The sequence below is a fragment of the Phocoena sinus genome, chromosome 2, assembly GCF_008692025.1.
Source record: "Phocoena sinus isolate mPhoSin1 chromosome 2, mPhoSin1.pri, whole genome shotgun sequence".
Lineage (NCBI taxonomy): Eukaryota > Metazoa > Chordata > Mammalia > Artiodactyla > Phocoenidae > Phocoena > Phocoena sinus.
Window position 1 is genome coordinate 79469657 of NC_045764.1, and position 24359 is coordinate 79494015.

The following is a 24359-nucleotide window of genomic DNA, read 5'->3' on the forward strand; positions in this document are numbered from 1 at the left end:
ACAACCCTGACAATCACTACATGTTCAAATTGTCCCAGATTTGGCTGGTTGGAGTCCTTTCAAGCTGGCTCCTGTATTCTTTTTTAATAAATGTTTATTTCAAATATAAAATGTAATGTTTAAGCATTTTCTGAAAATAATTTTGTAGTTTAACAAGTGTAAAATAAGACTTCTTAAAAAAGTTTACAACTAGGTATAAAATACTCAAGAATATACTTTGACATTCACAGTGGACATTTTTGAAAGGTAAGTTTTGTTAATGTAGCTTATAAACAAAAATATATTGACAGTCCTAGTTAAAATAAGCAAGCTCTTAGCTGAGGAATAATCCTCCCCCAGATGGGTCTGTGTCCTTTTGATATGTCCTTGTCATTCTCTGAGCACTTCTTTACTTTCTGGCTCATCCTTTGCTTAGACGAAGCTTTGACTCTAGGAGTTTGGTTCTTTTTTAAAAATTGAAACAAAATTCACATAACACATTTTAAAGCATACAATTCTGTGGCATTTAGTACATTCACAATGTTGTGAAACTATCACTTCTGTCGAGTTCCAGGACATTTTCATCACCCCAAAAGGATGATGTACAGTAAACAGTCATTCTCTATTCCTCTTCCCTGCAGCCCTGGCAACCAGTCTGCTTTCTGTCTCTATGGATTTACCTTTTCTGGATGTTTCATTTAAATAGAATCATACAGTATGTGACCTTCTGTGACTGGCTTCTTTTACTTAGTATACTTTCAAGTTTCATTCATGTTGTAACATGTATTAGTGCCTCACTCCTTTTTGTGGCCAAGTAATATTCCATTGTATGGATATACCACAATTTCTTTATCCATTCATCCATTGATGGATGTTTAGATTGTTTCCACCTTTTGGAACCTTTTGGAGTTGTGCTGCTATGAACATTTGTGTACAAGTATTTGTTTGAATACCTGTTTTCAATAATTTTGGCATATTTCTAGGAATAAACTTGTTGGGACATATGACGATTCTCTGTTTAACTTTTTGAAGAACTGTCAAACTGTTTCCCAAAGTGACTACATCATTTTACATTCCCTCCAGCAATGTATAAAGGTTCCAGTTTCTCTATATCTCGCTAACACTTGTTACTTGTCTTGTCTTTTTTTTTTTTTAAAGTTATGGCCTACCTAGTGGGTATGAAGTGGTATCTCATTATGGTTTTGATTTGTGTTTCCCTAATGACTAATGCCATTGAACATATTTTCATGTGGTTGTTGGCCACTTTTATATCCTCTTTGGAGAGATGTCTATTTTAGTCCTTTGCCTGCTTTTTAATTGGATTGTCTTTTTGTGGTTGAGTTGTAAGAGCTCTTTATATATTCTGATACTATATTCTTATCAGATATATGGTTTGCAAATATTTTCTCTCATTCTGTGGATTGTGTTTTCACTCTCTTGAGAGTATCCTTTGATGTAAACAAATTTTAAATTTTGATTGTCTAATACACTTTTCTTTTGTTGCTTCTGCTTATGCTATCACATGTAAGAAACCATTGCCAGATCCAAGGTCATGAAGATTTCTGCCTATGTTTTCTTCTATGAGTTTTATAGTTTTAGTTCTCATGATTTAGGTCTTTGATCTATTTTGAGTTAATTTTTATATATGGTGTGAGGAAAGGGTCCAACTTCACTCTTTTACATGTGAATATCTATTCTCCCAGCACCATTTGTTGAAGAGACTGTTCTTTCCCCATCAAATGGTCTTGGTACTCTTTTTGAAAATCAATTGGCTATAGATTTATGGGCTTATTTCTGGACCCTCAAGTCCATTCCACTCATCTATATCTCTGTCTTTATGCCAATACCACACTGTTTTGATTACTGCAATTTTGTATTAAGTTTTGAAATCAGGACGTATGAGTTAACTTTATTCTTTTTTTTTTTTTTGCGGTACGCGGGCCTCTCACTGTTGTGGCCTCTCCCACCGCAGAGCACAGGCTCCAGACGTGCAGGCCCAGCGGCCATGGCTCATGGGCCCAGCCGCTCCGTGGCACCTGGGATCCCCCCGGACCAGGGCACGAACCCGTGTCCCGTGCATCGGCAGGCGGACTCTCAACCGCTGCACCACAAAGGAATCCCTATCTTTATTCTTTTTCAGGATTTTTTGGGGGGCTATTTGGAGTCCTTTGCAATTTCATGTGAATTTTAGCATCAGCTTTTCCTTTTCTGCAAAAATAGTGTTGAATTCGATAGGGATTGCATTGAATCTACAGATTGCTTTGGGGAGCATTGCCATCTTTACAATATTATGTCTTCCAATCCAACAACATGGTATATCCTTTCATTTATTTAAGTCCTCTTTAATTTCTTGCAGTAGTGTTCTGTAGTTTTTAGTGTATAAATCCTGCATCTCCTAAGTATTTTATTCTTTTTGTTGCTATTATAAATGGGATTTTTAAAAAAAGTTCCTTTTTTGATTGTTCATTCCCAGTGTATAGAAACACAACTGATCTTTGTGTATTGATCTTGCATCCTGCATCTTTGCATATTTCATTTATTAGCGCTAATAGTTTTTTAGTAGATTCTTTAGGATTTTGTATATAAAAGGTTCCTTTTATTGGAAAAGGGTATTTAGAAATCAAGATCTGCGTGCTAAGTGTGTTCATAGCTACTATGATATACTTGCTTCTAGGACCTCTTAGCAGATGGAGCTGGAAAATATATACTTAATACATATCTATACATAACTCTGTTTCTCCGTATTAAAAATCATGAGTTTGTACTGATACCTCCCATTTCAATCCTATTAATGTAACTGGAGCTGGGACTCTGCATGTTTCAAGCAGCAGCCTGCAGTGTCAGAGAAGCTCCAGAGCTGGAAGCAAGAGGTATACTGTGACCAGTTCTGTGGCTGGAGTAAGAAGTGGTGTGGGGAGGATTTTGAACTGGTGCACGAGATGGATTTAATATACTTGGTTTCTGTAATAACTTTCTCTCTCTGTTTTCCTCTGGACACACTTTTCTCAAATTCCTTTTTGGATTTCCTCTGCCAATGCCTTAAATACTGAGTGATCCTCTGGGTTCTGCACCAAGCCCCCTCTTTGCCCTCTCAGCACATTTTCTAGACTAGCTCATTGCCTCTCATGTCTTTGAGTCCCCTTGGTAATAGCTCCAGTTCACGTCTTCTGTGCTTCAGACCAACTTATTCAACTACATACTAAACAGTTTCACTTGGATGTTCTGCTGGTGCTGGTATGTCAGAGTTGAAATGTCCTAAACTTGTTTATTATTGCCTATTTCACTCTCCTTCCCTGTTGCTTTCTTCCTTTTGCTCAAGGGTTTCCTAGTTGGCCAAACCAGAAATCTGGGCGTCTCCATGGATTCCTCCCTCTTCTTCACCCCCTACAACAAAGTCTTCCTCGTTTTTTTTTTAATTGATTAATTTTTATTTTTGGCTGTGCTGGGTCTTCGTTGCTGCACATGGGCTTTCTCTAGTTGCGGCGAGCGGGGGCTACTCTTCGTTGTGGTGCGCGGGCTTCTCAATGCGGTGGCTTCTCTTGCAGCAGAGCACAGGGTCTAGGCGCGCGGGCTTCAGTAGTTGTGGCGCATGGACTTAGTTGCTCCACGGCATGTGGGATCTTCCTGGACCAGAGATTGAACCCGTGTCCCCTGCGTTGGCAGGTGGATTCTTAACCACTGCACCACCAGTCCCTAACAAAGTCTTCTTGATTCACTCTCTTAAGTATCTCAAATCTGTCCATTCATCTTCATCCTCAGAGCCACTGCCTTAAACCAGATATCCCTCACTTGGACTTCAGCATGCTAATTGGCCTTCCCAGCCCATTCTTCGCCTTGTAGCCATTAAGAAAATGGGTTCAGGGCTTCCCTGGTGGCACAGTGGTTGAGAGTCCACCTGCTGATGCAGGGGACACGGGTTCGTGCCCCGGTTCGGGAAGATCCCACATGCCGCAGAGCGGCTGGGCCCGTGAGCCATGGCCGCTGAGCCTGCGCGTCCGGAGCCTGTGCTCCGCAACGGGAGAGGCCACAGCAGTGAGAGGCCTGCGTACCGCAAAAAAAAAAAAAAAAAAAAAAAGAAAGAAAATGTGTTCTAAGTTCTGGTCCTGGCTTTGCCACTTATTAGGTATATGAACTTAGGTTGCTTAATCCCTTTAAGGCTCAGTTTCCTCATCTGTAATATGGGAACAAGAATAGTGCTTATTTTATAGGGCAATTGTGAGACGTAAATGAGGTGATGCATGTAAAGTTCTTAGCATATTGGCTGATTCAGAGTAAATGGTCAATAAATGTTAGCTAATATAAGCATTCCAGGGTTCTTCATGTTCCAGCCTCTGCTCATTTCTGCAGTTTCTTTGATTGCTTCCTTCCACTCAGTTTTTCAGCTTTTCCGAACTTCTTTCAGTTGCTCCAATATCTCATTCTCTCTTTTTGCCTCCAGACCATTCCTCTGCTCTCTTTCCTAAAATTCTCTCCTCTCTCACTTTTCCCCTCTTATTCATCCTTCTGAATCTATACATCACTATCTCTGGGAAGTCTTGACTTGGTGTCACTTATCTGTGTTCCAGTTACACTCTTTAACTTCCCTTATCAAGGATCGTATCTCACTGCACTGGAGTTAACTTGGTTTCTCTGAGGGCAGGATCCCTGAGGGCAGGGACCAATTTACCTCGTTCACTATTGCCTCTCCAGTACCTAACACAGTGCTTGACTCACTGAGTGAAATGAATGAATGGGTGATGACGAATGGGCCACAGCATCGCTATTTTCTGATCTCCTGCCTGGTAAACTCCTGGTGACAGCCCTGCCTGGCTGCAGGAGTGGGGAGGGCTGAAGGGGGAGCTCTCCTTATATGAGCCATTAGCGGTTGCTGCATTGTTGGTCCCCCAGATCTTAGCTGATCAGTGACTCCTAAGACTTCCTCTACACATGAATATCGGGCTACTTTTCCTGTCCTAACCTCCATCAACAACAGTTTGATGGCCTTTCTCTTCCCTGGGAAACATCCCTTGAAAGCATCACCCTATGGTGCAATCTGTTATCCCTAACTTTGAGATCACTTTGTTATATTTAGAACTATTAAATTGAATGTATATTCAATATTTGGCAATTTCATATGGTTCATCCTATATGTGAATCTGAGAAGCTAATTGTACTGTAGTGCGAACTGTAAGTAGTTATAGACTGAAAGAATGATGGAGTTGGGCAGGTCGCCCTGAGACAGCTGGAATTTGTGGTGCAAGAAGAATCAGTGAGATAGAACAGATAGTAAGAGTCAGTAGACTAGGGCTTCCAGTCATTTTCTTTTGCTTAGAAGTAGAATTATTTGGTTCAGAAGTGCTTTCCCGGAAAGCCCACGGGGCAGGCCCAAAAGCCACTGTTCAGACCCCCAGGGCACTGGAGGAGAATTCGGCTCCCTCTCAGTGGGAACCTGGTGGCCCCAACCTGCCTCACAGCCACAGGTCCAAGCGGCCCACACAAAACCGTCGGCACTGAGAGAAGGAAGCCGCTGGGGGGCAGCAAAGGCTCGTAGATTTCTCCGTACAGGGGCTATTCTTTCAAGTACTGTACTTTTTTTTTTTTAACGAATTGCTCAAATACTTGGAAATTTAACTGAGAGCGATTTTATAATCTGAACTGGACTGTACGAGTAGAGACCCCGTTTGTCATTTCCTTCCAGAAATATATTTTTTTCCTGCCAGAATTCTACTACTCTCCCCCCGCCCCCCCCCCCCGCTCCCCCCGGTCATTTTCAAGAATCCCAGAGCTTTTTCTCACTCCAGGAAGGCCATGTCCAGGCCCCCTGAGTGAGGAGCTGGCGGGGCGGGATGGACAGTGGCAGAGCCGGATGCCCAGCGCGGATCCGGTCCCTGGGGAGCCGGACCAAGGGGGCACTGTGAGCTGGAGCGCCCCCGGGCCTCAGGAACCGCGGGCAGAGCTGACTTTGCAGCCGCTCAGCACCTCTGGCTACAAGGTGGACACACCGACCTGATGCCCTGGAAAACACCTTTAGAAAATGGCTTTTAGGGGAGCAGATTTGGCGAGAGGCACCAAACTATACCTTGCAGTGCCCGATCCCGTGGCAGTTTGTGTCACCACTGTGTCTCAGAACGAAAACAACACCCTAAGGTTTCGCGCCTTCTGGGAAGCGGCAGTGGAGACCCAACTTGGAAATAGGCGAATGGGGCCTTTGCGTGGCAGGTGCGGCGGGGCTGGGGGCGGCGCGCAGGGAGGGCGCCCGCAAAGCGCTCTCGCAGAGTTGGGCGGGGGTGCTCGCCGAGGTGACAGGAGGAAGCGGGAGGTGGAGGGTGGAGAGGAGGTCCCGCCCCCACCTCGCTCTCCTTTACGGGAAGTGATGTGCGGCCCGACGGAAAATACCCGCCGAGGACCCGAAAAAGGCCGTCAGCGGGTGGACGCGGCGCGCGCAGAAGGAGCGGCGTGGGGACCGCGGGCGAAGCAGGTGAGGCGGCCGGCGCGGGCGGGGGAGGCGCACTCAGGCCCGGGGCTCCTGGAGGGTCCAGTCATCCCGCGGGGCTGAGCGACGGAGCGGGCGAGCGCAGGGTCTGGCCCTGGGGCGGGGGGGTGGAGCTGCAGCTCCTTCTCTCCCCGCCTGTGGGCGGCTGAGCCCACCAGAAAAGCTGCTTTGCTTCTCCCAGGCCCTCAGCACAGACCCCACGATGACAGAGACGGGGGTGAGGGTCAGCTTGGGCGAGGTGCTGATTAGGTGGAGTCCCAGGTTGGGACGGGGCTGAGGTCACCTCCGGGCGGCATCCAGGTGCGAGGCTCCCCATCTCGGGGTGGGAGGAAGGAAACTTCTCTGGCAGGAGAGGAGGAAGGTCCCAGACCTCCTGCACGCCCCCCCTCCGCTCCCCAACCCCCCGCCGTTCTTTCCTCCCTCCCTTTGTTGTCGGTTGAATGATTTATCATCTTGACACCTTTGCTGGTGAGGGTCTGGAAGGGCAAACTGCACGGGTGGGAGAGGGTTCTCTCTTTCCCTGCCAATCAGACAGAAAACCCTACCAGGCAGCCAGGCTCTCGGGTCTTGACTGGTGGTAGGGCTGGTGTGATGACTCGTTTGGTAACTATTGCCAAAGCTTTTGTCTCTGTCCCAGTAGATCACCGATTAAGCAAAGTCAGGCCTGAAGTGAAGGAAAGCTTGTGAGCCCTTGACTTCACCTTCCCAGCATTTCGGCTCCTGCGGGCCACATGACTTCCTAATCTCCTGCCAGGGGGTCCTCTTTCTTACCTCTATGGGCTAACAGCTATTTTTTCCTACTGGATGGATTATCACTTTTGGGTCAGCTCATCATTCAGATGTTGAGAAGGGGAGTAGTGTTATGCTGTATAAATTTTCTATAATTATTGGTGATATAACTTGGTGCTTCACTGTTCTTGTTCCATTTATTTATTTATTTTAACCTTCTTAGAAACTTGCTTTAGGGGGAAAACACAGTCTGGAAAACAGAATTTCTGCAGATGGTTACAAATGAAGAAAGGTTAATGTAGTGCTGGAAAGACTTGACTGACCATCATTCTCTTCTATATTTTATGTTAGTTTTCATTCCTACTTTCTTCCTTTCCTTTATTCTTTCTTCCTTACTCCCTCACTTCCTTAATTTCCATGGCCTGCCTTGATTTTTAACTTTGATGAAGTACAATTAATTTATTTTTTCTTCTGTTGCTCTGCTTTTGGTGTCAAATCTAAAAAACCATTGCTAAATCCAAAGCCATGAAGATTTATGCCTATGTTTTCTTCTAAGAGTTGTATAGTTTTAGCTCTTACATTTCCATCTTTGACTCACTTTAATTTTTCTATATGGTGTGTGGTACGGGGTCTAACTTAATTTTTTTGCATATGGACATCCAGTTCTCCCAGCACCATTTGTTGAAAAGATTATTTTTTCCCCTTTGAATGCTGTTGGTGCCTGTGTTGAAAATAAATTGACTGTAAATGTGAGGGTTTATTTCTAGACTCTCAGTTCTACTCCACTGATCTGTATGTCTGTCCTTATGCTAGTATCATACTCGCCTCTTTATTAGCTATGTACATGGTGAGTTTTGAGATCGGGAAGTGTGAGTCCTCCCACTTTGCTTTTCTGTTTTGAGACTGTTCTGGCTATTCTGGGTTCCCTGAATTTCCATATGAAATTTAAGATCAGCTTCTCAATTTCTGTTGCCTTGGTTTTAAAAGAGATCTAAGGGTCTTGAAGTGGGCAACAGTCTCTAGGAACCAGACTCTTGATTTTCCTCTTCCAAACCCGCTTTCGCTTAGTCTCACCTGTCTCCGTTAATGGCAACTTCACTCTTCCAGGTGCTCAGGCTAAACACCCCAGGGTCACCCCTGATTCTTTTCTTTCTCTCACACTCCACATCTAGTCCCTCAGCAGATCTCATTGGTTCTATTTTGAGTCTATACCTAGGATAGGAAATTTCCACAGTTTCCCCTGCTTCCACCAAGTTCCTTTCACTTCTGTCGCCTGGATTACTCAAAAGCCTCCTACAGGGCCACTCTGCTTCCACCCTCACCACTCTACAGTCTGTTCTCAACACAGCAGCCAGAGTCAATTATGTCTCACTCCGGTGCTCAAAGCTCTCCAGTGGCTTTTTATCTCAGAAGGAAACCAAAGTCCTTACTGTGGCCTGCAGTCCCCTTACATGGTGTGGGGGGCTTCATCTTCTATCGCTCCCCTCTTTTCACACTCTGCTTCAGCCACGCCTCAGGACCTTTGTATTTGCTGTTTCCTCTGCCTGGAATGTTCTTCCTTCAGATGTCTGCACAGCTTACTCACTCATTTCTTTCAAGTCAAAAGTCATTTCTTTAGAGATGCCTTCTTGTACCATCCCATCTAAAATAGCATCCTTCACCCCCCACCCCCGCCCTGCCCCATCATTTTCTTCCCCTTTCCCTTGCCTTATTTTTCTTTAGAGTATTTATAGCACTTACTGTCATCACACACACACACACACACACACACAGACACACACACACAGAGATGTTGTACACAACATCTATCTCCCATTGGTGGAATACAAGCTCCATGAAGGTCAGGAATTTGTCTTGTTCCCTATGGTGGGCATAGCACCTAGAATGGTTTCTGGCACATATTAAGCCCTAAAAAATCATGTTGAGTGAGTGAAAAGGGAATGAGAGGCTGAGAAATGGGGATCACTCTGCTATTTCTTTCTCACTCTTCTTCCCACTTTATCCGAGAAGCAATGTCCATAGCTATACCACAACTCCTAAATCTCTCCTCTTCTATTCTCCTATTTTCCTCAAGATAATGGCCTTACCCTCCTTGGAAAGGGAAAGGTCAAACAAGCAGAAAGGTGAGGACTTTGGGTCCTTCCCACCGTGGCAGTGGGGAGACCTCTCCTCTGGGTGGGGGCATTCAGCATGTGTCTCCAGTGATTCGGTCTCTTGTTCTGATCTAGGGAGAGAGTGAAATCCCTTGGAAATTTGAGAAAATGGAATTTCATTTCCTAATGAATATTTTGCAGTACAGTGAATTTAATCTTTTTCTGACTTCTAACTGAAATTGCCAGTTCTGAGACTCATTTTGGCCTTTAATGACGTGACGACTTTAGGCTGTCAGCTGATTATGTGTATGTGGCCTTAGACAAAAAAAGAAGTGTTCAATAAACTCTTGCTGAATGTACCCATAAGTTAATGAATAAACTTGGGTTTGTTTTCCTCATTAGAAACCTCGAGCCCATATATTTAATTTTTCTTAGTGTACAGATGTAAGTATCTGGTCTCAGTCCACCTCATCCTGGTGCTCCTGATAGAGCAATATTGGCAACAGCTGAGAGGGGTTTCCCGCGGACCTCTCTCAGTGAGAATTGAATTAACTGGCCCAGACAGCACAGTAATCAATCTTCTGTGTTATTTTGAAAACTGAACTAGCCTTCCATCATTATTTAAACTTATCTTGGAATGTGCCCTGTCTATATCTTCACTACAAACTATGAAAAAGGATTATTTTTACGTACATGGAATATATATATATATTTTTCTCTCTAATAAATTATGATAGGCTTGATACCACCTGAAAAACCAAACAGGGCTCACATATTTAAAGTGTGAGTCCGTAATTAACTGGATGGGTGGGAGAATCCCTCTCACCATGTATATGTATATCAAATCACCATGATGTACACTTTAAACATCTTACAATTTTGTATGTCAATTATGCCTCAGTAAAGCTGGCCCACAATAATAAAAAAGAAAATGTGATCCCCTAGGCAGCAAGATTGTCTTGCCATTGTTAGAACAAGATTGCCTTCTGAAGAGAGGAAGTTTTCCCTTTCACTGCCTTCGCTTTTTATACTGTGTGCAGGTTTTGCTTGGATCTTATTTATTCCTCTGCCTCTTGGTCAGGAAGTTCCAGTTTATGGTCTGGTTTCCCTTAAGCTGATTATCTTGGGAGCAGACTGTGAGCACTGAGTTGGAGGAAGAGATAAAGGGTTTGTAATTAACTTTATGTCCAGAGGGTGAGAGGTGTGGAGCTGTGAGCATCCAGCTCGTTTTGGCCTCCTGTCTGGTGGTGCAGTACACCACATTGTTTTTCTTGTATGATTGAGGTCTATAACACTCATATTTCATTTACTGTTAAAGAAAACTTGATGCCTCACTTACTCAAAAGAAATGTTGAAAGTTATTCTTCCTTGCCTGTTTTTGTTTTGTTTTTTGCCTCTTTGTATGTTACCCACGAGAAGGCCTCCCATTTGGTGCCTCAGCCACGCTTGGCACCACCCACAAATATGAAATCGGACTTTTGAGTCTTGAAATTGAACTTTTAACGTGGGGTCAGAGGTAGGGTGCCAGATTTAGCAAACTGGAAAAAAAAAAAGAAATTTGCATTTTGGATGACCAACAACTGATATTTTACTCTAAGTATGTCCCAGGCAATATTTGGGACGTACTTATGCTAAAAAATTAGTTGTTTTTATGAAAGGCAAAATCAACTGGTGTCTTGAATCTAATCTGGTAACCCTGGTTTGGTAAACCTAGGTTTATGCACAGGGAATGCATTGATCATGATAATGTCCAAAGAACGACTGAGCTATGGCTCACTTTGGTGATTGCACATGTGTCCATCTTAAGGAAGGAGGGGGCTTGTAAACTCAAGGAGTATTAGAACTAGAAGGAAGTAGAAGATTATCTTACTCTAGTGTTTGGCAGTTAAGGAAATTTTTATCCAGAGATGTTAAGTCATTTTCTAAGATCACACAGTTAGTAGCAGAGCCAGAACCGGAACTCTGGGTCCAGTGGTTGGTCTGCTACATAATGTCTTCCCTTAAGAGATCATGTGTAAGTTGCTTATGTTTTCGTGCTGGCCTTTAATCACTTCTTTTGCCACCCTCCCATGATCGCTCCATTCTCCTGCTGTCCTTCCAGTCCCTAGATACGTTATGTGGCAGGCGAAGCCATCCTCACGGATACCCTTGTCTTTTCTCTGAGAACCATAGGACTGTTTAGAGCCACCATAGGTTGTATTTCTGTGGTGATGCCAGAAAGCCAGAAAGCCTGACTTTCCATGTGTTTTTATTCCTTTTAAGGTCTGGTTAATATTTTTGTCACCTTTGAGTGTTCATCGTAAGATGCTTTGATTTAGGAGGACTTGCTGAGAATAATTCCACAGCCACCAAGTACTGTCTCACTGTAAGTCACTTGCTTTGTGTGGCCTATTCCTTTGATACTCCGTATCCTTTTGTATTTTGGTAGAATAAATATGGAAGCTACGTGGTAAGGACCAATGCAGTAGATAGGTATATGTGACTTCCTATTTAGAGATGTGTCCTTTTAAAACACTGGGTTATTTTCTTACTGTTTAAAAGTTATTTGTACTTATTTGAGAAAGCAGTCTTGAAAACGAATATGCTTCCTCTGACTGCCATGAGAATACCCTATTTCAGAGCCACTAATCCTGTTTTTTCATAGCTTTGTTGATTAATTCATATAAAGCCTTACCAGCTGCCAGGTCAAAGCATAACAATAAAATTGGTTGCCAAGAGACTGAAAAATCTGTTTGTTCTTAACTAACTGCTGCTCATCTATCTTGCTCTGATCCCACCTCATGAGCAGCTGGTCAAGTCTTATCTGAGTATGGCTGGTTACTTATCTCCTGTATATTTGTATCATTTGCAACAAAGGCAGGGTCTCAGTCAGCTAATAAAGCTTATGGTAAGGTATTGTTTAAATTCTTGCTGTACTAGCCCTAACACGGGAAGGAAGGAATGAGACATACACCTGAGAATTTTAAAATATAATCCATGGTTGTGGTCGGGATTTCTTTGTTTCCTGCAGTGTGTAAATCATTTTCATAATGAATCTCACCACTGCAAGGGAGCAACCCCAGGCATGAGTAAAAAGGTCTAGCAGCCCTTGAAAAGATAAGGTACCGTCCTTCTAGTCAGATACTGGAGACCAAATGTGGCCAAACAAGCTGCTGGCTGTTCCAGGCTGGGCTTCCTTCGTCAGGGACAAGGTCAGTTCTCCATTGCCCCCACTCTGCTTAGGCCCAGAGGGCCGTGAAGTGGGTTGTGGTATTTCCTCAGGGAGTGACTCATCCCTGTGTTCCACAGCTCCTGCTGGAATGTGGAGGAACCAACACAGGCAGGAATTAGTGGATTGGTTTTTAGCTTCTAACACTGCCAATAATTAACTAAGTGATATTACACCAGCGTTCTCAGCTGGGCTGGTTCCGACTCGCTCCTCCCGCAGAGGGCACTGGGCAATGTCTAGAGACACGTCTGGTTGTCACACCTGGGGAGCTATTGCTGGCATTTAGTGGTTAGAGACCAGGGGCGCCTCTAAACATCCCACAATGCACAGGACAGCCCCTCATGGCAAAGGGTCAGTCCTGCCCACCATGTCAGTAGGGCCAAGGCTGAGAAACCCTGCGTTAGACACATCGTTGAACCTCTCTGGTGTGCGGTTTCCTGAGTTCCACATTCTCTCCATCATGTAAAGTTAACTAAGCCTAACTCTACCACTCTTGCCTTTCTAACCTCTCCCTCACCCCAATTCTAAGTCATTAAATGTGAAGTAGGACCCAGGCATCTATATGTGTACATAGTTTTTAATCCCCACCAGGGATGCTGGTGGGCAGTTGGGACTGAGAACCCTGCCCTCAGGGATCATGGAGTGAGGTCCTCACCAAGGTGCCAGGTGGACCATTTGAGGGGAGTGGATGGTGTAGGGAGAGCCTACCAGTAGGAAGTGAGAGCCGGGTGGCAGGGCCTGGCTGCCGTGTGACTCAGCGCAGGTGGAAGGCTGCCAGAAGGGCCGCAGGGAGTGCTGTGACTGAAGGCTTGGTCCCTGAATTCCTCAGAGATGGGGCCCTCAGTCCCTCGGCCTGACGAGCTCTCAGCTTCCCGGGAGTGTCTGCTTCACAGATTCCCAGCTGGCCACCGTACCCTTGTGCCAGAGGTGCCAGAGACCTCAGAGATTCCCAAGGAAATAGTAGGACTGGCCAGTTTCTTCACTAACACCCCATTTCCTGCTTAGCTAGAGCCTCTCTGAGAGATTAAAAGTCAACAGCAAAAACCCCAACCCTGAGTCAGCAGCCCATTTTGCCCCCCAGATAAGGAAACCTCACTTGTTACACTTATGGCATCGTGTAATTTAAGGGCTGGTAGGCACCTTAGAAACAAGGGGGCCCAGCCTCCCCTCCACCTCAGAGGTTCAGAGCGGTCCCCAAGGTCACATGACAAATTGATGGCAGAGACGGTTCTAGAAGACAGGTCTGCTGGTTCTTTCTATGCCCCTGTGCAAATGTTTCTTAATTGTAACCAGCAGTGTCTCTTCCTTGAACTCTTCTGAAATATCACAGGAATTGAAGCAAGTATATTAATGATTTTCCCCTATGTTAAAGCAGTCCAGAAATATCTGTCTGCTGTGGCTGTGTGCCAGCTGCCAGTTAAAGGCCACCATCATTTTTTTGCCTGTACTATTGCTTTTCTTCTTCTTCTTTTTTTTTTTTTTTTTGGCCACACCATGCAGCATGTGGGATCTTACTTCCCTGGCCCGGTGTCAAACCTGCACCCCCTGCTGTGCAAGCGTGGAGTCTTAACCACTGGACCACCAGGAAAGTCCCTGCTGCTTTTCTGGTCCCGTTCTGTGCCACCCATAACCCATTCCTCACACAAAGCCAGTGATCTTTAAACAATGTAAATCAGATCATATCCTTCTGTTTAAAATTCCTCAGTCGGGGCTTCCCTGGTGGCGCAGTGGTTGAGAGTCTGCCTGCCGATGCAGGGGACACGGGTTCGTGCCCCGGTCCGGGAGGATCCCACATGCCGCGGAGCGGCTGGGCCCGTGAGCCATGGCCGCTGAGCCTGTGCGTCCGGAGCCTGTGCTCTGCAACGGGAGAGGCCACAACAGTGAGAGGCCCGCGTACCGCAAAAAAAAAAAAAAAAAAATTCCTTAGTCACTTCCCATTGCAGTTGGTGTAAAATCCAAATGTTCTAACTGGTCTGGAAGAGTCTCCGTGATCTGAGCCCTGTTGACCTCTTTGACCTCAGTTCATCCCTGTGCCTCCATCTTTCAGCCTTATCTACTTCCTTTCTGTTCCTTAAAAATGCCAAGTTCTTTCCTTCCTCAGAGCCTTTATACTTGCCTATAATTCTTTTCTCTAGATCCTCACCTGGCTGGTCCCTTGCAGCAGAGTAATCCCTGATGACTCTGTTGAAAGTAGTCTCTAGTCAGTCTCTTCCCTATTATTACACTATTGTCTTCACAGGACTTAGTACTCTTTGAAATTATTTTATCTCTGTCTTCACTTATTACTGTCTGTGTCTTCCTACTGAATTGTTCTGTCTATGAGAGCAGGGACTTTTTCTGTTTTGTGAACTCTCTATGCTTAGCACCTAGAATAATGCCTGGCACATGGTAGATGCTAAGGTAATAAATGAATGATAGAGTAACTAGGGAGTTGGTGTTAGAGAAGATTGCCTGACAGATTGTCCTATGTAATTCCTATTTTTTCCTACATTGAGCTTTATTTATTTTTTAAACTTGTTTCTTTTTTTAAAATTAATTCATTAATTAATTGTTGACTGCGTTGGGTCTTCGTTGCTGTGTGCGGGCTTTCTCTAGTTGTGGCGAGTGGGGGCTACTCTTCCTTGCAGTGCGCGGGCTTCTCATTGTGGTGGCTTCTCTTGCTGCAGAGTATGGGCCCTAGGCGCCCAGGCTTCAGTAGTTGTGGCACATGGGCTCTAGAGCACAGGCTCAGTAGTTGTGGTGCACGGGCTTAGTTGCTCCGCAGCATGTGGGATCTTCCTGGACCAGGGCTCGAACCTGTGTCCCCGCATTGACAGGAGGACTCAACCACTGCTCCGCCAGGGAAGTCCTGGACTTTATTTTTTGAACTAAAACTGGAATGCCAGTTTGATACATGAGAAAAGTGCAACTGTTAAGCAGACTAGATTCCTTTCTTTGAAGATGAATGTACTCACTTCCTCTGTTAAAAACTCTGTGGGAAGCAAATATAAAAGGACAAGGGTACTTGGTAAGCACAGACTCAGACACAGGGACTTAGAAATCAGACAGGTCCAAGAGCTTTAGTGCTGGATGAGGCTTGTAAGATCACCATGGGAATGGTTCCTCAAAACTGGCTGCCCATGAAAATCACACAGGGAACTTTTATTTAAAACATACTCACGCAGGGACTTTCTTGGCGGTCCAGTGGCTAACACTCTGTGCTCCCAATGCAGGGGACCTAGGTTTGATCCCTGGTCAGGGAACTAGATCCCACATGCTGCAACTAAAGATCCCGCACACGGCAACAAAGATCCCGTGTGCCACAACTAAGACCCGGTGCAGCCAAATAAATATTAAAAAAAAAAACAAAAAAAAACAAAACCTAAAAAAAATACACATGCAAAACCACACGTTTTTCAGTCTCTCCTTTGGAGATTTTAATTTGCTATTCTTGGCATTAAGGCTGGGGAATCCATGTTTTATCTAAAATGCTGCTGTAGTGATGGATGGTGCACAGCCAGGTTTGGGAACCAGTTACTGAGCCCACTTCTGTTCCCAGGTGAATACACTGAGAGGTTCAAAGAGATCCCCTGTCTCACTCAGGGGCACCCACCTGGGGAGCTGGGAGATGGCACTCAAATCTCCCAGCTTTCTCTGCGCCTTTTGAAAAATGTAGTGAGAAAGAGTCTCAGGGACAGAGGTGGCACAGCCTTGGAAGTTGTGGGTTTATTACTTTTTTCTTTATTGACATGTAACTAACCAGTCTGGTGTCAAACAGGAAATGCATGTAGCATCGTTTTCCTTTTTTATTACAAACTGTCAGAACAATCTGATTTTAGTGGAGCGATGATCAAAGTGTGGTTCTGGGACCAGCAACACCGGCACCATCTGGGAACTTGTTAGAAAGGCAGATTCTCAGCCCCGGCCCAGAACTACTGATTCTGGAACTCTGGAGATGGCCCACCAGTCTGTATTTTCAAGCCATCCAGATAATTCTGATGCCCACTGAAGCTTGAGAACCACCATCACAGGCACTTTTTACAACCCAACCATTGGTTAAAGAAGCTGGCCTCGGCCTTTTAGTTGGTGACTCATTAACATGCAGGACTTAAGCTAGCCATCTGCTTTCCTTGGTGAAGTTTGTTCAAAATAGGGACTTTTGTTATAAATCTTCATTAGACTGCTACACAAGAAAGGGGGGGATGGGTTAATACTTGTTGAACACCTGCTGCATGTGACGCTCTGTGCTGGAAGCTCTTACCTGTTGTCTCATTTAATTCTCACAACCATCCTGCTAGGTAGGTATTATTATCCCTATTTTACAGATTTGGAGTCTTGAGGTTGGTGGAGGTTAAACGTGGTCTTCCCTCTGGGTTATTTGCCCAGAGATGGTTGTGCGTTTTGCTGTCTGTGGTCTCCACTCAAACCTCTTTATGCACAATCAGGAGTCCTCTGGGAATCTTGTTATAAATGCACATTCCCTAGCCATCCTCTCAGAGATCCTCCTTCAGGGGCCTGGGTGGATTTTCTTCAGGTGCTCCAGGTGATTCTGCTGCCAGTGGGCATCAGACCATACTTGGAGAAGTTCTCTCCTGGATCCAATCACTCTTGCTTCAGTAGTTGGACCAGATGTCTCTCAAGGCTCCTCGGAGGTTCTGTGGTTCGCCAGTGTTTTGCTCACAGGCCTTGGGCACTGGGTGGGGACACTGGCAGAAGAAGTATGAACATGGGAGGTGGGAGCTTGGGAGCCTGGACAGAGAAGTCTCTTACATGCCTGGGTGTTCATGCTCTCTGCTGCCTCTTAGAGTGCCCAGGCCATGTCTTGGCTTTGAGTAACTTGTGATCCTTTCAGTTATCTACCCCAAATCGTGCAACTTTTCTTATAGCAACTTCGCCCTTGTGTTGGTGGACTGCCCTGATGTCCACCTTATTTTTTTTTTTTTTTTTTTTTTTTGTGGTACGCGGGCCCCTCACCGCTGTGGCCTCTCCCGCTGCGGAGCAACAGGCTCCGGACGCGCAGGCTCAGCGGCCACGGCCCACGGGCCCAGCCGCTCCGCGGCACGCGAGATCCTCCCACACCGGGGCACGAACCCGCGTCCCCTGCATCGGCAGGCGGACTCTCAACCACTGCGCCACCAGGGAAGCCCCACCTTATTTTTCAGGCATAGAATGGACATATTTAGTGAATGAATTGTTAATCCATTAGGAGACAATGATTTGGTGCCATTCTGAAGGAAAAAAGGGAGATGAAAATTAAAAAAGAATTTCATCATGTCTGATGTCCTTCTTTGCGAGTTGGAATGCTGATTTCTGTCCAGAAGTTTAGAAGCAACTACGAACATAAGTACTAACATAAGAACCCCAGGGCGTCTGTAGTAGAAAAGATGCATGGAGAAGTCAACATTGTTGAAATATTACATTTCTTTAACAAGTCTTAGTCCCTGAAACAAATTGTGTAGGAAAAGGGTGGAAGGAGATTCATGAAAGCAAACATTTCAGCTTCCTGGGATCCACTGTATATAAGGTTAATTATTTTTCCAGTAAGAAAATAACCAAGGTACAGGTTAAGTTTCTAAGGATAATTTATTTTGCCACTGATATCAGAGTTGGTAATAACAACAGGTAACTGAGTCCAGTAGCTAGAGCTATCATTTATTGAGAGCTTACTATGTGTCAGGAATTATATGAACATTCTCTCACTTAATCCTCAATAGACTTTCAAACTAAATATTATCCTTCATTTTACAGCTGATGAAATAGGCTCAGAAGGGTTAAGTAATTTAACCAGTGCTGGGACTGGGGTTTCCAGGTATGCAGGACTTTCGGTGCTAAAACGCAGTCCCAGGTAAACTGGGATGGTTGGTTTCCCTGAGTGTCACCCAGCTCACTGACCTACAGTTGATAGTTAGAAAGTAAGCCCAAAGGGTTCTGAATTGTCAGATAGATGATTCATATATGGAAATGTGCAGATTTGCCCCACAGAGAGACCGTCAGAACATTTTGTGGTGCCCATTTTTCTCTATTTTATACATAATTCTTATCTCGTTTATTTGGTTTCCATGTGCCTTGTCAATTAGAAGCTGCACATTGGCGGGGGAAGGGGTGACCCTAGAAAGGCACACTGATTATTATGGTGAGGGACAGCTGGCTAACAGAGAAGGTGAGGACAGGGAGAATGAAATGTAAACTAATAAAAGACAAAATCAATACAGTGTCAGGAGGCTTTTATTATAGGGGCAAACATACCTTAATAAGAATAGCTACTTTTGAACATTAACTATGTGCCAAACACTGTTTTAAGTACTTTATAGGTATTACATAATTCAATTTTTACAAAATAATCCTGTTATTATCCTGGTTCCACAGATGAGGAAACTGAGGCACAGAGAGGTTAAGTAACTTGCTGAAGGTCACACAGCCAGTGAGTGGTAAAGCCGAGATTCAGAGCCAGGCAGCCTGCCTCCAGGGCCCAGATCCTCAGCATCCTGTTTCCGTGTAGACCCTAGATCCTGAGGATGTAGCACACATCAGAGGTGTTTATTGTGATGGCCTGACTCATCCAAGAAAAAAAAATTTAAGCTTGGGCATTACATTTCATTTTGTATTAATTAATTTTAAAGATTTTATCAGGGCATAGTTCTACAAGGCCTGTTAGGAGAAGCCATCTGAGTCCCCGCCCCCAGTTCATTTCCTGCTCCCCAGAGTCAACTGCTTTCAGTTCTTGCAATGAATTGACTCTTGCTGGTCGTTATATCCCGTCTCTAAATGACGTACTTATATTTCTATGGCCGGTTTTTCAGTTTGAGGCATTATCTGTTGATGCTTTACTATGGAAGAAGAGAGTTTTAGCTTGTTTTTCCACCTATACCCCTACCACACACGTATACCATTTCCATCTCCTCCTTCTCCCGACAGGTACATCAGAGTTTTAGCTAGATTGACATGTCATGGGCTCCTTTGCATCTTTCAGCGTCCCTCCTGGGTTGGGCAGATTCTCCCGAGAAGACCATTTGAACCCACCTGCCTGTGGAGTATGCCTGCCTTCTGGAAGTCCAGTGTGTAGGTGAGGGTGGAGGTGTCTTCATACTTAGCAACTTCTCAGTGCCTCCCCCTGCCTCCACTGAAGTTGGTATGACTCAGAGACCCTCTGAGAGTCTGGTACTCGGTGTTTTACTCTCTCCAGAGAATAAACCTTCGACTACTGCCAGACCTGGAGGAGTCACAAGGCTGGCAAGGGTGGGGCTTGGGGTGTAAACAGACTTCCACCATTTTTAGCCCCACTTTACCCTCTCCCCTCCCTCGGAGGTGTTTGGGGCCCCAACTGCCTAAGCCTTTCTGGAGATTCTGTGATGAGTTGCTTGTTGGCTTTCTCTAATGGCAGGTAAAGAGTCCGCTTTCCTGGGTCTGCTAATCGATTACCTCTTGTTCATCTATTCGATACTTTCTAGCTTCCAACATTTTCTTCCTGTTGTTTCCACTTATGTTCTCTTTGTTTTTGTAAGTTTATGTCTGTAAGAAATAAAATTCTCTTCCTTGTTATACTAGTGAGATTTGGGGAGGTAATAGAACTAAATGTATTTAGTGTGCCATCTGTATCCTGAAGCCTGAAATACATTTGAGAAAGCTTTCACTGCAAAGTGGTCTAAAAAAAGGTTGTATTGCTCTAAGACTTATAGTTCTATGAAAAATGGGGTTGTTGAAGTTTTACTTGCTACTGAAAGTGTCGTTCCAGGACAAGGAGCATCATTGTTACCTGGGTATCACCTGGGTGCTCCTTAGAAATGCAGAATCCTGGGCCCTACCCAGACCTATTGAATCAGAATTAGCATTTTAACAAAACCCTAAGATTCCTAAGAACCCTGAAGGCTGAGAAGTGCTAATATGAAACTTTACTCAGCTTCTACTGTAATTTAGAATAAGCTAACTATAATGAGTTTTAATCTGGGATTTAAACATTTTGGTACTTTCCCTTAATAAATTATTCTCCACATTCTAGAGGTTGCTGTGAGAAAAGAGGAGTATATAAGTTTTCCTTTATAAACCACATAAACCGAAAATTCCGTGTCATTTACCAGATGATGTCAGACTGGTTATGTTCAGGTGTTTTCAGTTGCTCACATTTCAGGTTGGTGATGGGATTGTGTAGATTGTATCGGTGGAGCCTTCAGTCACACTTTGAGTGGTCAAAGTGAGCGGGTGGCTTCCCCTAGAGGCAAGGGATAGAGTGATTCGTTTTACGCCCAGCATCTATCCCAGTGACAGGCTTGTCTTCAGCTAGTGATTTGTGGGACGGGTGAGTCAGATAAGACACAATTCCTGTCTTCAAGATATTCAGGAACTTCCCTGGCGGCCCAGTGGTTAAGACTCCGTGCTTCCACTGCAGGGGAGCACGGGTTTGATCCCTGGTTGGGGAACTAAGACCTCACAGGCCATGCGGCACGGCCAAGAAAAAAAAAAGATATTCACCAACCAGCAAGAAATAAATTGGATAATTACCATACAGGGTTAACCTGTTCTAGGAAGAGTGAGCACAGAGAAGAGGCATCTAATGCAGCATTACTGGCAGAAGAAGGAGCGAAGGACTAAGTCTCTGGGTGAGTTTAGAGCAGGTGCCCTATGGGGAGTGTATCAGAATCACCTGGAGGGCTTGTTGGCCGCCCCCATCCTTAGAATTTCTGATCCCATAGGCCTGGGGTGGACCCACGAATGTGCATTTCTAACAGTTTCCCAGGTGCTGCTGGTGACTCTGCTCTCCCATTTTGAAAATCACTGGTTTAGAGAATTACAACTAGTTGTGGTGGCTGGAGTCAGGAGGCAGGGATGACAAGGAAGGCAGAGGCCTGAGGAGTGGGGATGCCACTGTGGAGGTGGTGGGGAGCCGTTGGCTGGCTTTGCAGAGGACGGTGATGGACACCCACTTACCTTTTGGAAAGATCACTTTGGCTGAGGCGTGGAGGATGGGTCCGTGGGGGGGCCCAGTTGGGGGCCAGAAAACCGAACGTGTGGTTGATTGTAGCCATCCAATGAGAAATGATAAACACTTGGAATAAAAGCAAGAGGAGGGAAGAGCCCTAGAACTTGGTGGCTAATGGAAGTGGGAGGAGCCACTGAGGGCCAGTCAGATGTCTGGCTGGATGTGTGTTCGGATTGTGTTACTCAAGACACAGGAGGAGAGGAGGGTCTGAAGCAGGGTCTGGAGAGGAGAGCACAGGAGGTAAGTGGAGGGCAGGACATGTTGAATTTAAGATGCCGGCAAGATATCTGGGTGGACCGCGCGGTAGAGAGTTTCCCTCGTGAGTCTGGAGGCCGGAGTGAGAGGTGTAGGAAGTCCCGTCACTTCTGCCACTTAACACTGATCTCCCGTGGTGTTTGTTTGGATCAGGCCTTGTGTTTGTAAAGAAACAATATTAATATAAACCTTCAGGGCCTTGAGAACACAGTACCTTTAAAGATGTTTTTTCAAGAAACATCTAATTTTTTGATGGGGGGAAAAAGAAAAAGTTGAAGTGTGAGTCTTCTAACGTTGCAAGGCGGTTAATACAGCCACCTTCTGTCTGAGAGACCAGGAGATTGGGTTTTAGTAAAAACTTGAAAGGGGCAAAGTCACTTGACTGGTTTGCAGGCTATATGACGAACAGCTGAGACTAATTAGCTGGATTGTGGGTTTTTACAGAGATGCCTGATTTTGAAAGTTGATGGAGCAAATTGCTTTTCAAAAGACTCTTTTGAAAAACTTTTACAAGTAGGCGATTCTGACTTTCACATCTTTGTATTAGACAAAAAGTAACTTTTTAGAAGAGGACATGTGATTCCAAGTTGTATAATTGTTGAAGTATTGGGAACGCCAGTCTCTGAAGTTTTAGGAAAATTAACCAGCGATTTATACTTTATCAACGTATGCTTTTGCTTTTTTTGGTGGTGGGGAGGGAGGTAGAGTTCCTCCATGCCAATTTTCAAGTACTTAAAACATGTGCACTTTAACATAAGATGCCACTGCACGTTAATTTTTTTTTTAAACAAAGACTTCAAGACATCTGCTAAATTTCTTGGGTTTAGTTTGAAAAGTGCATTTTCAGTTACCAGAGAGTGAGTATGAATACTGACTGCATTCTTCCTTTCTTTTCTGTGCTTTAACAAAGTAACAGAGGCTTTTATTCTCAGATAATATGTTGAACAAGAGAGCCGATTATGGAATTGAATTGCTCTAAGAGTCTCGCTCATCCTCTGAGCATTTTATCCACAACAATTGAAGCTTATTGGGATTTTGTTTTCAATACTGTTTGTTTTCAATACTGTTAATAGCTCTAGTGGAGAATTATATAAGCATGTGTTTTAGTGTAAGATGTATTTCTTCTGTCAGTTAAATTTGCCTTCAAATTATTAATTTTGTGATGTGTGGAAACAGCATTGTGAGGAAAGGTCCATCTATTTTAGAGGTGCTTAGTGATAGTATGCAGGAATGAAAGATCTGGGTGATGAGTATGATGGGGTATCTTATTATACAATTCTCCCTACTTTTAGATATGTACCAGTTTGCTGGAACTGCCATAACAAAGTGTCACAGACTGTGTAGCTTAAATAACAGAAATTTCTTGTCTCAGTCCTGGAGCCTAGAAGTCTGAGATCAACGTGTTGGCAGGGCTGGCTCCTTCTGGGGGCTCTGAAGGAAGGGTCTGTTCCAGGCCTCTCTCCTTGGCTTGTATATGGCTGTCTTCTCCCTCTGTCTCTTCTTGTCATCTTCCTTTTCTGTGTGTCTCTGTTCAGAAATCTTATTATAGGGACACCAGTCACATTGGATTAGGGCCCACCCTAATGACCTCTTTTTCATTTGATACCCTCTCTAAGGACCCTCTTCCAAATCAGGTCATGTTATGAAGTACTACGAGTTAGGGCTTCAACATATGAATTTTGGGGGAACACAATTCAACTCATCACAGATAAATTTGAAAGATTTCATTACATCACACTTTGCCTCCACGTGCATGCAATAAATATTTATTAAGCCAGGTGCCTAGACTGTGTTGGCTGTTGAGTGTGTGAAGATAAATAAGACATGGTCTCTGCCCACTAACACTGGTTTAATCATATGTATGGATATAACTTCGTGAGTGTGCATTCCACTTACCTCTTCCATTGAGTCGTGGCCACTTTCACTGTTGGGTGTCCCTGGAGACACAATCAGCATCTTGGCACAAGGGCACCTGGAAGGGCTCCCTTGCTCTGGAACACCCTCAAGATAGGTGAGGAGAGTAGAAGGACCCTTAACATTCATCTAGTCTGACCTCCTCATTTCACAAATGAAGAAACTGAGGCTTCAAAGTGCTCAAGTCATTTGGCTGAGGAGCGTCAGAGCCAAGGCAGTGTCCTGACTTCCACCCCAGTACATCATTTTCTTTTCTTGGTCACAGTTCATGCTTTCACCTGGGAGTGAACCCAAAGTCTCATCAGAAATCAGATGAGAGGGGGACTTCCCTGGTGGGCCAGTGATTAGGGCTCTGCACTTCCACTGCAGGGGACCATCCCTGGTTGGGGAACTTAGATCCTGCATGCTACGTGGTGTGGCAAAAAAAAAAAAAAAAAAAAAAAAAAAATTCCCATGAGAGAGAGACTTGATAAAAAGCCGACATTCTCTGTTGAGATTCTTCTAAGTACCAAAAAAAAAAAAGTTTTGGGGAGGTGTGTTTATTCATGAGGGCATTTCATCTATAGAATGTCCAGGTTGTAGTTAATACATCCCAAAGGAGTTTGCTCCCACCTTGGTTAGTTTCTCTGTCTCTTTCCACTTTCCCTTTATTCTTTCCAGGCACAGTGTTCAGTGACCCAGCAGCCATTAGAGCACAAACAACATTTTTTCTTCTTTCTTGCTGCTGCTGGCGCCCACAAGACAGGAACTGTGGTA

The 24359-nt window shown here is 44.5% G+C and overlaps 1 protein-coding gene across 2 annotated transcripts in view; it reads left to right on the forward strand.

Annotated features, from left to right (window-relative positions):
• The first annotated feature begins 6312 nt into the window (after positions 1 to 6312).
• Positions 6313 to 24359, forward strand: part of RAB27A (RAB27A, member RAS oncogene family) — a 73671-nt gene continuing 55624 nt past the window's right edge. The window contains exon 1 of one of the 2 annotated variants that reach the window (XM_032622927.1): positions 6313 to 6436. The gene's annotated coding sequence lies outside the window, so the exon portion shown is untranslated. Of the gene's footprint in view, positions 6437 to 21546; positions 21675 to 24359 lie in introns of those variants that run through there. The other variant, XM_032622928.1, reaches the window with a different exon arrangement.